This window comes from Schistocerca cancellata, chromosome 5 (assembly GCF_023864275.1).
Source record: "Schistocerca cancellata isolate TAMUIC-IGC-003103 chromosome 5, iqSchCanc2.1, whole genome shotgun sequence".
Taxonomy (NCBI): domain Eukaryota; kingdom Metazoa; phylum Arthropoda; class Insecta; order Orthoptera; family Acrididae; genus Schistocerca; species Schistocerca cancellata.
Genome location: NC_064630.1, coordinates 469251250 through 469263890, shown reverse-complemented (window position 1 = coordinate 469263890; position 12641 = coordinate 469251250).

Here is a 12641-nt window from a genome sequence, read left to right as displayed (position 1 = left end):
CGATAACTGACAAAAGATAATCTCAGACAATCACTAAAATAACATTGATGGATTAATTTGACACAACATTGACAGCGACCATCAAGATAAGAAATACAACACTGAAGCCAGTAAATTAGGTCTACTTCTTGGACTGTACAGTAACTGACACAAAGTAGTCTGGTGGATATTAAAATACGAACGACGGCGGCAAAAAAGAGCCCTCAGAAATATAATTTATTGATTACAAAACCACCAACTTAATAAAAAAATACGAAGCAGAGAGGGAGACGAAAGAACGACAAAAAATAAAACTTTCTAGTTAAAATGTGACACTGCAACTACGTCAACGACTACAAATGACTAAAATGGTAATGAGATGAACATATATAAATACTCTGAAAAGTAATGACGTGTAGTTGAATTGAGTCAGACGGTGCCGATAGATTACGATTACTTTATAAGACGTAGATTAGTTTTAATATCTGTGCAGCAAAATACAGTAATAAGGGCACATTAAAAAAATTCTCTGCTTGACATAAAATTGCAACACCATGTAGGCAGCGGGCAACAAGCGTCAAACTGGAGTGAAGAGTACAATATGTATCGACAAGCAAGTGACCAGCAATTCATTGTAACCACACAAAGCGGGTAGCAGTAACGTCGTCTTTTTATGTGTACAGGGTGGTTCACTGATCGTGGCCGGGCCAAATATCTCACGAAATAAGCGTAAGACGAAAAAACTACAAAGAACGATACTTGTCTAGCTCGAAGGGGGAAACCAAGATGGCGCTATGGTTGGCCCGCTAGATGGCGCTGTCATAGGTCAAACGGATATCAAATGCGTTTAATTAAAATATGAACCCCCACTTTTTATTACATATTCGTGTAGTACGTAAAGAAATATGAATGTTTTAGTTGGACCACTGTTTTCACTTTGTGATAGATGGCACTGTAATAGTCACAAACATATGGCTCGCAATTTTAGACTAACAGTTGGTAACAGGTAGGTTCTTTAAATTAAAATACAGAACGTAGGTACGTTTGAACATTTTATTTCGGTTGTTCCAATGTGATACATGTACCTTTGTGAACTTATCATTTCTGAGAACGCATGCTGTTACAGCGTGATTACCTGTAAATACCACATTAATGCAATAAATACTCAAAATGATGTACGTCAATCTCAATGCATTTGGCAAAACGTGTAACGACATTCCTCTCAACAGCGAGTAGTTCGCCTTCCGTAATGTCTGTACATTCATTGACAATGCGCTGACGCATGTTGTCAGGTGTTGTGGGTGGATCACGATAACAAATATCCTTTAACTTTCCCCACAGAAACACACCCGGGGACATCAGACCTGGTGAACGTGCGGGCCCATGGTATGGTGCTTCGACGACCAATCCACCTGTCATGAAATATGCTATTCAATACCGCTCCAACAGCACGCGAGCTATGTGCCGGACATCCATCATGTTGGAAGTACATCGCCATTCTGTCATGCCGTGAAACATCATGTACTAACAAAGGTAGAACATTACGTAAGAAATCAGCATAAATTGCACCATTTAGATTGCCATCGATAAAATGGGGGCCAATTACCCTTCTCTCATAATTTCACACCATACATTAACCCGCCAAGGTCGCTGATGTTCCACTTGTCGCAGCCATCGTGGATTTTCTGTTGCCCAGTAGTGCATATTATGCCGGTTTACGTCACCGCTGTTGGTGAATGACGCTTCGTCGCTAAATAGAACGCGTGCAAAAAATCTGTCATCGTCCTGTAATTTCTCTTGTGCCTAGTGGCAGAGCTGTACACGACGTTCAAAGTCGTCGCCATGCAATTCCTGGTGCACAGAAATTTGGTACGGGTGCAATCGATGTTGATGTAGCATTCTCAACACCGACGATTTTGAGATTCCCGATTCCCGGGCAATTTGTCTGCTAATGATGAGCGGATTAGCCGCGACAGCAGCTAGAACACCTACTTGGGCATCATCATTTGCTGCAGGTCGTGGTTGACGTTTCAAATGTGGCTGAACACTTCCTGTTGCCTTAAATAACGTAACTATCCGGCGAACGGTCCGGGCACTTGGATGATGTCCAGTATACCGAGTAGCATACATAGCACACGCCCGTTGGGCATTTTGATCACAATAGCCATACATCAACACGATATCGACCTTTTCCGCAATTGGTAAACTGTCCATTTTAACACGGGTAATGTATCACGAAGCAAATATCGTCCGCAATGGCGGAATGTTGCGTGATACTTATACGTTTGTGACTATTACAGCGCCATCTATCAGAAAGCGAAAACAGTGGTCCAACTAAAACATTCGTATTTCTTTAGGTACTACACGAATATGTAATTAAAATGGGGTTTCATATTTAAAAAAACGCAGTTGATATCCGTTTGACCAGCGGCAGTGCCATCTAGCGGACCAATCATAGCGCCATCTGGTTTCCCCCTTTAAGCGAAACGAGTTACGTTCTTTGTAGTTTTTTCGTTTGATGCTAATCTCGTGAGATATTTGGCCCGGTCGCTATCAATGGACCGCCCTGTATAAATACTCTGAAAAGTAATAACGTGTAGTGGAATTGAGTCAGACGGTGCCGATGGATTAGGATTACTTTACAAGACGTACATTCGTTTTAGAGAGAGAGAGAGAGAGAGAGAGAGGAGCGCGCAGTGAAACCCTTTATGTAGGGGTGTTACCACGTCGTGTTTCAGACGAATATTGCTTCTGTGTGCTTCATAATTAACGCACACGTGTGTGGAGGCTTCAAGGAAGAGATACTTTGCCAGATTGCATTTTTGATCGTCATACGTGCCCAGCATCTAACGTGATGGTTTGATGGTAGATATTGCTCTTGCATGCACAGCACAATCACCTATGGTTCACGTACCTGGTGATTTGTCCTGCAGGCGATATGCCCTGTCCAGTCATTTTACTGCGACCATCTGTCAAAAGCCTGAATAACACCATTTGCAGCTCAGACATGCGATAGGAATGAAAATGGGGCTCTGGGAGGGATGTGGAGCCATGCCGACTCCAGTGCAGTGGTCAGCAGCGTTAGCTTTCGCGGTTGAGCATCCATGGCGCGAATACCCTGGTCGAGGCAGCCCTACAGATTCTCTACTGGGTTTAAATCCAGGGAGATTAGTGGCCAGAGGAGTACGGTAAACTCATCCTTTTCGAACCACGAATGTACTCTGCGAGTTGTGTGACACGCTACATTGTCCTGCTGCTAGACGTCATCGTGCGAAGGAAATACAAACTGCATATAGAGTGGACACGGTCACCAAGGATAGATGCATACTTGTGTTGATCCATTTTGCCTTCTATGATCACGAGGTCACCCAGGGTACGCCACGAAAACTTTCCCCAGACCGTAACATTCCCTCTTTCGGTCTTGACCCTTACGACGTTTGTTCCAGTGTGTTTGCCTCCAGATGTTTAACGTCGATGGAGCGCAAAACGTGATTCAGCTGCAAAGGCAGCCTGTCACCGCTCAGTGAACGTGCAATGGCAGTATTGGCGAACAAATTCTAGCCTTAGTCGCTGATGAATAGCTGTCAGCATGGGTGCATGAACCGGGTGCCTGTTGCGGAAGGCCATACTCAACAACGTTCGCAGAACGGTCGTTGAGGAGACGCTGCTGGTAGCATTTTGGTTCATCTGGACGGTCAGTTGCTCGTAAGTTGCACCCGGCAGATTAACAGGGCAACGTCATTTAAAACCAAGAATTTGGAAGTGGATTAAGAGGATAACACGCTGGCAAAGTTTTTAGCTTTCCTTCCTTTTGTGGCCAACTTTTAGTTTCAAAGACCCCTCGGTGCCGGCCGCGGTGGCCGAGCGGTTCTAGAAGCTTCAGTCCGGAACCGGGCGACTGCTACAGTAGCAGGTTCGAATCCTGCCTTGGGCCATATGAACCATTGGAATCCTCGGTAAATTTCAGGTGAAAGTGATTTTCCGTCCATTATCTAAGATTATAGACCTTTTGGGGTCGCTGGAAGCCGACTTCCTACTGTGGAAGGCCGGAATTTACAAAATATCTTGTCAAGGTGGTATTGCTTATTCACTTGTATCAATCGTATAACCGCGGCTGTTGGCACGAATTATGCCGATACTAAATCAATTGCTAAGTCCACACACACTGCGAAAGAACGCTGCACTGAACATCAACTTTGCACTCACGTTTTGTAACGAAGCCAGTCCGCTATTGCCGAACGCTGTATATCTACTAGACATTCAATGGGGTGTGTTGGAACTATGACTCCGACCACAGCAATATCTTTCTGGGACTCCGCTACTAAGAATCCGTGGAAACACGACTGGCTGAAAAGCTAACGAATCGTGGTAAAGCCTACCAGTTGGACAGTGCATGGAACCCCATCGTCGCCTTGATTTGGTTTAAACGAAGACGACACAGTGCGCCAGCGGCCGTTCCGAACAGGAACACAAAGGACAGCTGAGTTCCGCGGTTGCATCATCAAGGACTCTGCCACCGGCAAGTGTGGTCCGTCCATCAACTTGATTTTGAAGCATATGCAGAATACTCGCACCGCGCTATGTACAGGATGTTCAAAACGAAAATGTCGAATACTCCGAGAGGCGGTAGTACTCATCGAAACAAGAAAAGTAACTCCAATAAACATGGGTCCATAAATGCAAACTTCCTGAGAAAAGCCTAGTAAACAAGGGTCCAGAAACGTATACTTTCTGCAGTGAACACGTATTTACGGGCAGTGTTCAACGTGTCGTCCATTCATGACAATGCACCCCTCCTGTGTGAGGATTGACGCACCCTTTGCGGTATACCCCGTTGTTGTATCTCCTGGCATGCACTGAATACGCGACCCTGTAGTGTGCGAACATCGTTGATTAGTATGGCGAAGACCAATTCCAAAGTGTCCCCATAACCAAACGTCTAAAGCATTGAGGTCTGGGGTACGAGCAGGCCAAGATGTGACCCCCCCCCCCCTCCACCTTCCAATCTAGCGATCCTGAAATTTCTGCATCAGATGTTCGCGCTCATTGTGACGAAAGTGTGCTGGTGCGCCATCATGCATGATCGACATTTGCATTCGTTACTACACTGGCACAGCCTCCAACGAGGTACACTATACATTAATTATAATAGGCATTCCTATAAAGAAAATTATTACGAATGCGTGAGCTGTGATAATAACATTATAAATTTGGTCGTCCCCAATCAGTGATTCTGGTTGACCTAGTTCATCACGAATAAGTATTCTTATTGATGTTCCTACTGTTGCTACTCATGCTCCAAATAGGAAGTACGAGTATAAAGTACCATGTAATGCGCCCCACCTGTATGGTAGCACGTATGGCCCCATTAATCTACTAAGTGATCAAAAGTATCCGGACACTTGGCTGAAAATGACTTACAAGTTCGTGGCGCCCTCCATCGGTAATGCTGGAATTCAATATGGTGTTGGCCCACAGTTAACCTTGATGACAGCTTCCGCTCTCGCAGCAATACGTTCAATCAGGTGCCGGAAGGTTTCTTGGTGAATGACAGCCCATTCTTCACGGAGTATTGCAATGAGGAGAGGTATCGATGTCGATCGGTGAGGCCTGGCACGGAGTCGGCGTTCCAAAACATCACAAAGGTGTTATACAGGATTCAGGTCAGGACTCTGTGCGGGCCAGTCCATTACAGGAATGTTATTGTATTGTAACCACTCTGCCACAGGCCGTGCATTATGAAGAGGTGCTCGACCGCGTTGAAAGATGCAATCGCCATCCCCAAATTGCTCTTCAACAGTGGGAAGCAAGAAGGTGCTTAAAACATCAACTTAGGTCTGTGCTGTGATAATGCCACGCAAAACAACAAGTGGTGCAAGCCCCCTTCTTGAAAAACATTACCACACCATAACACCACCACCTACGAATTTTACTGTTGGCACTACATACGCTGGCAGATGACACTCACTGGGTATTCGTCATACCCACACCCTGCCATCGGATCGCCACATTGAGTACCGTGATTCGTCACTCCACACAACGTTTTGTTTTTCCCCTGTTCAATCGCCCAATGTTTACGCTCCTTACACCAAGCGAGACATCGTTTGACATTTACCGGCGTGATGTGTGGCTTATGAGCAGCCGCTCGACCATGAAATCCAAGTTTTCTCACCTCCCGCCTAACTGTCATAGTACTTGCAGTGAACCCTGATGCAGTTTGGAATTCCTGTATGATGGTCTGGATAGATGTCTGCCTATTACACATGACGACCGTCTTCAACCGTCGGCGTCTCTGTCAGTCAACAACTAGGTCAGCCTATACGCTTTTGTGCTGTACGTGTCCCTTGCATGCATGTAGAAAACTTATTCTGAGTTAACTGAGTTAAAGCTCTCAAACCAGGTTTGAAGAAGAATAAAATGCCACTACCAGACGACAGCTAATGTAGAAAATACTTTACCGACGTATTTTGACACGATGCGCTCTCCCCATACAATAATATAAAAGTTCTGAGATGCATCTAATGTCTGGCTGTCTGTTAAACCTGAAATGAACAAAATGTCGCAGAAATTTGCCCTTTTTCCACGTATGACTATTTTGGGTTGAGAAGTGAAGGGAATTATGTTGCAAGTTCCATTAGATTGATAACTTTAGCAGACAGCAGAATTGCATTTACAAAAATATAGCAGTGAACGTACTCGAACTCGCGACATCTTATCTACTGTGCGCAATACTTACCTTTACGCTACTAGCTGACACGTAGCTGCAACAGCTACATAAGTCAACAACAATGTCTCCAGAACTTCTGCATTCCACAGCGCTGTGGGATAATGCATATGCCCAGGTCAATACTTATGAGAGACAAACACTTATACCTTTTCTTTTGCACTGCACGATGTTTTCAACAAACAGATAGCGCAATAGAGTAGCTCAAGTGGAAAGTAACACTTCCTATTTAAATTTCTGCATCCTACACTGTTGGCAGTTCTGTGTTGGTGGCAGTTACGTGATTTTATTTTGGTGATTACAAAATAAAGTTGAATGTATGCACTGGGTAGCCGAGGCAGCTAGTTCATGGTGATTCGGTCAACCAAGTAAATGAATTTACTGAACATGCTGCAAATTGATACAGGGAGCCTGTGTGTCAGAATTCTCAGCCAGTGTGGCACAACGGCGTTATGATAGAAAAATGAGCCACTGATAAGAGGATTTGGTGGTCTGTTGGGCTTATGAGAGATTCATATATCTATAGTCTGGGTTCGATTCCAACTTTGGTCAGTGATTTTAGATAGGGAGAGACAGATTCCATTCTCTTCTGGCTACACCAAGTGAAGAAGATACAATGGCATTGTGGTCTGAAATTCACATTAAAAATTATATTCCTTCTCTACCAAGTAGACGTTAGGTTGAGCCACAATAAAGTCTGGAGTGGCGACATGTAGAAACTTTTATCACCAGTAACCTTTCTTATACTAGTTATTTACTTCTAGTGACGAAACAAACGCTATGTAGGCTCACAGGACACTTATTCCATCTTTTATCTGAGCTTCTGTACGTCGATAAAATTGGTTCTGAACTGGGAATGCACTCAGACCGCCCTTAACGCGGAATTTGTTCCCTTCCTGACAATACAGCTCGGCTACAATTTGTTGTTTGTTCAAAACTGCAGATTCCTCAACATCTCCACATATTGCGCGTGAATGGGTTCGAATCCTGGCCCGGCACTAAGGATTTCATTATGTGTTATCAAGATCTAGCATGAGAACACCTATCTGCTGGTGGATAATAATTTCGATTTTTAATGTATTTTCATTCGTTGTCAACAGTAACGATATTTGACGTTTTTGACTCCCAGTGAGACACACAACTATTTGCGAGATCACTGTATAAGTTCAAGATGTTATTCCGAGCTGCTGGTGGAGAAAAATTCGGTAGCTGTCGTATCTTCGCGTGTAGTCAACAACGATATGTGTGGGGCTCTATTCCCAATCAGCACTGAACTCTTCGTCATATTATTTCTAGTTCAAACATGCTCACATGTCGCTGCTGGTGTAACAAACCCGTTTTTAACGTTAGTTTTCTCTAGAATATAACAGTGATAGGTGCCAGGTTGGAGTCCTGGGAAAGAAAAAATTAATGTTTCGTCTCGTCATTTCAGTTAAAACTGCCGAGAAAATGCGATATGTCACAGTTGATTGTGCTTCGCTGACAATCCAATTAGGTTATGGGTTCGAATCCCTGTCCAACACAAAGCTTTACCTCACAGCATTTCAAGTAAGTTAATTGTTAAGATGCAATATTTAACATCTCTCGTAGCTCGTTAACAGGGACAATAGGTGCTGGGTAGGAATTCGGGTCCGTTAAAAATGTTTGCGTTATGTAATTTAAAGTTGGTATTTGCTAACTGATACTGTCTAAAATCTAGGTATATCACTCTCTGTATGCCTAATCAGGAGTAACTGTTAAGGTTCCGTCAGTCACGAAATCTTTGCTTAGTCTGCATGACCTGGGTTTGAATCCATATGCAGAACGGGACGGTTCGTCGTGTCATTTGAAGTTCATACATATTCTCAACTAGCTGCTCGTGAATAACTTAAATTTTAATGTCATTTTGTGTTAAATAATAAGTACGGTATGTTACTCTGAAGAGCAAATCATGAATACGACGAACTTACTAAGTGCATTACCTATCTGACGTAATAATGAGACTGGTAACATTTCAGGTGCGTCATTTATTGTAATAAATGTGAGGTTACAAGCCTTACGGAATGTCTTACCTGTGGTAAGGTGTTCCCTGATATTTGCAGTATCGTAGTATTACTTTACATCTAGAGTTATTGCGATACAGAGTAGTGTTTTCCAGTGGTGACTTGTTGGAACCATTTTCAATAGTCAAACGACTGTACCAAGGAGCGATTAGAGGACCTGCTAGACAGCTGCGTAATGTGGGTCGCATGCGAATCAGGCGAAATGCAATTCAGGTCGTTCGTATACTTTTGAGCACGACTGTACAAGCAGCGCAGTAACAGTAAACACATGAGTGAACCCGCGTTTGGAAGTAGGTAGAACACCATGATACGTACCCTGCGTTGGCAGTACTGTACAACAAAGCACAGAAACGCGACGAGAACTAACATAGTCTCCAACACGACTCGAAATACACAACTGACTGCAGACCACCTAATGATGAGTACTGCGAGTAAGCCATCATAATACCCTGCCGACACGTTTAACGTAAAGCCAATGCAGCGACTGTGGCAGTATCCGCAACCAGGTCTCGCGCAGTCTTTCCCAGAAACATGTGTTTACCTCGGAAAGTATGCGTTCCCGGACGCATGTTTATTGGACATATTTTTATTGTTTCGATGGTCACTACCACCTCTCTAAGTATTCGACAAGTTTTCTGAACACCTTGTGTAGCGGAATGGAACAAGTCTTCGTCAGTCTTCGATGGCTCACATGAAGACGTCTGGCAGGAGAACAGTCGACATAACGTGGGATGAATTAAACGATTACCTGCTGCAAGCAAAAAACTTGTTTGAACAATTGTACGTCTATTCGCCCATACACACTTCCTCAGCAGTCATTCATCTCTGTCATCCATGGCCTCGACGGCGGCTTTAGGTAGCGCCATTTTGCCATGCACTGTATACTTGAACTACAGCGCAAAGTGAAAAGTTTACAAACGAAGCCGTTTCGGAAATGCTCCGACCCCTGGCTGGAAAGCCAATGATCATACCCTTTTGAACATCAGATGAATTTCTCCACTCCCGCATTACGACAAGGACTAATCTTTTTTCCACGTCCCCCAGATGTGCTCCACTGCTAGTGCTGCCACATGCTGTCTGTCATTGCTTATTGCACGTTGATGCCGAACATAGGTGGTGGTCACATTAATTTGACTGGATGGTGCCTGTCTCACGAGTAAGGCTGTTTGGCTGTACCCTATATTCTAGGTCTTCGTGATGTTATTTTTCAACAGGATAACGCACGATCGAATCTTGGTCATCCTGACCAACCTCGATACATTGGACGTTCGACTGTTGCACTGGCCAGCACTTTCTCATACGTATAGAAGGGTCTGGTCATGACTTCGAGTTAGATTGATAAGCCATCACACACGAGCCACTACCACTGATGAACTCTGGCACGTAGATTTTAATCAGCGCGTTTGTCATTCAAGTTCAGATAGATACGATGCCCAACAGCTGTTAGAACCGTTATTGCTGTCACAGATGGCAGCCTTGTGTACTAAATCTCGCACCTCCAAGTCATGAAATGATGAGTTCTTGGTGCTGTATGTGTATATATTGTGATGCCAAGTAGCGGCAGAAAAAGGTATTACAAGTTCCCAATCACCCTTCTTATCAAAGTTAGACACGCCGTGGTCGTGTCCCTGAGCTGAACGGCTGCTGTTATATCAACGTAAACATTATTGGTTGTTTTTGCCGCTGAATTAATGGATAACCATGTAAAACAACATATTGCGATCTTTGAAGCTTCTTCTTGAAGGTTACAAACCTTAATTTATAATAATATTTCCTAATATTAGAGAAACGAATGCATACGCTTATGACATACATGGTAGCATTTTAACGCCATGGTGGCTTTATAGGTCTACACACAGCAGTATTATTTTATACATTTATAATACTGAAACAATCGTGTTGCACTAAACTATTGTAGCTACTGTAAATGGTATTTTCTTTAATTTCAGATGCCGAAAAGAGCACTACGGTCGAAAGAATAGTTGAAGGCTGCAATGAATGCAGTACACGAAGGAATGAGTGTGAAAAAAGCTTCAGAAGAACATAAAATTTCTAGGAGGATGTGAGCGCACAAGCTGTGGTGGGGGGAGATTAGAGCTGCAGTTTTCCTTTGCAGAGCACGTGGCTGGCGGTTGCTATTGGGCCGTGGCGAGCGGCTAGCGATTACGCAGTCCTGGAAAAACCCGAGCGGAAGCTTGTCGGGGAGGTATGACCGTGTTTGCGAGCTTGGAGGAATTTATATGCCAGAGAAAAATTGATAAATACAGAACTAAGACTGACACGGAGGTTCGAGTTGGCACTCATGGACAGAATATATAATAGTATAAAAGTTATTGTTTTAAAAACTGTAAATTTATTAAAGCTCAAAAGCTAATATTTCGGCAATGCTTTGGTCGATTAATATAAACGAAGTGTTTAAAGATGCAGCTAGTACAGCTGCATCGAGCAATCATAGCCGATTAAGCAGAATATGTAGCATTTTTGAATGAGAGGTCGGAATATGGGATTCGACTGAGAGAAACTGTGTTTTTGGTAATAAATAAATTTAAAGAGACGAAACTAGCGGCAGCATTCTGAAGTTTAAAGAGGCCAGTGAGTAATTAAGTATGTATTTTTATTTGTTTACTTATGTTTAGTATCAAAAATCTGGGAAAGGCAAAATCACGCCACAAGAACATTATTTATGAAAAAAAGGTAGAAGATACAAAAAATTGGACTTTAAACTGTTATTTCCCGGAAAATTTCCATATTTTTCAATTAACACGTGTGTTTTATGTTTAATTTTAGAATATTTGTAATTTATTTATCAAACATTGTTTTGAGTTAGGCAGTCGTTTCGAGGGTGTAAAGGGCGGCCATCTTTGGGGTACCGAAGTTGGGGCGACGCTAAGAGCCGGACTTGCCGCCCATCTCGGGTTAGTATTGGGTTGATAGCCACGATCGGGGACAAGTACGTATGTAGCGACGTTCGAAAACGATCAAGTTGAGCGCAATGTAGCGGTTTAGGATAGCAGACAAGACTGAATTTTTGTGAACTGTGAACAGACTATCGAGTGCCGTGATCGCGACATGTGAATTTTATGGTGAAGTGTTGTAGTATCAGTTATTAACGGCCGTGCTAACGTAAAAGCCCCTCAGACAGCATTTTAATTGTTTCTAAACATATTGAAAACTATGCGTGGAAAAATAGAAATAAACTACTTGTTCAAATTATAAATCAACGTGACTCAATATTTAAATTTCACCACAATACCTGCCTGCATTGCTATTTTTTTTTTACATTTTATTTCAGCTTGAAAATTGGTGGAATACAATATCGATGAGAAAGAGTGCTGGCTCATCATACATCATCACCAAAAGGTTTTGACAAGGAGAGGCGATAAAAGATTGCATATGGTTGCACCAGGGCACGCTGAAAACTCTATCGTTGATGCATGCGCCAACGCTCTTGTTATATAAATCTCACCGACGGTAATTTTCAAAGGCCAACGTTTGAAACCTGAGTGGAAAAGGGACATTTCTCTTGGAACTGTGACTGTCATGAGTGGAAAGGATTCCATGCCAACTGTTCTATTCGTCAGGTAGCCTCACCACTTTGCCCGATATAAGGTAGCTGGAAAAGTGGTGCAGGTATTTGATGGAGCCTCATCCCATCTGGATTCAGGTTCGAATCCTGCATCGGGCATGGGAGTGTTTGATGTCCTTAGGTTAGCTAGGTTTAAGTAGTTCTAAATTCTAGGGGACTGATGACCTCAGATGTTAAGTCCCATAGTGCTCAGAGCCATTTGAGCCAGTTTTGCATCTAAAGGCACTTTGTGTGCTTAAAACAGTCTCAGGGAACCCAGTGCCTCTTTTGTTTCTCAAAGGCACTAGCCACATAGCAAATATCATGAACG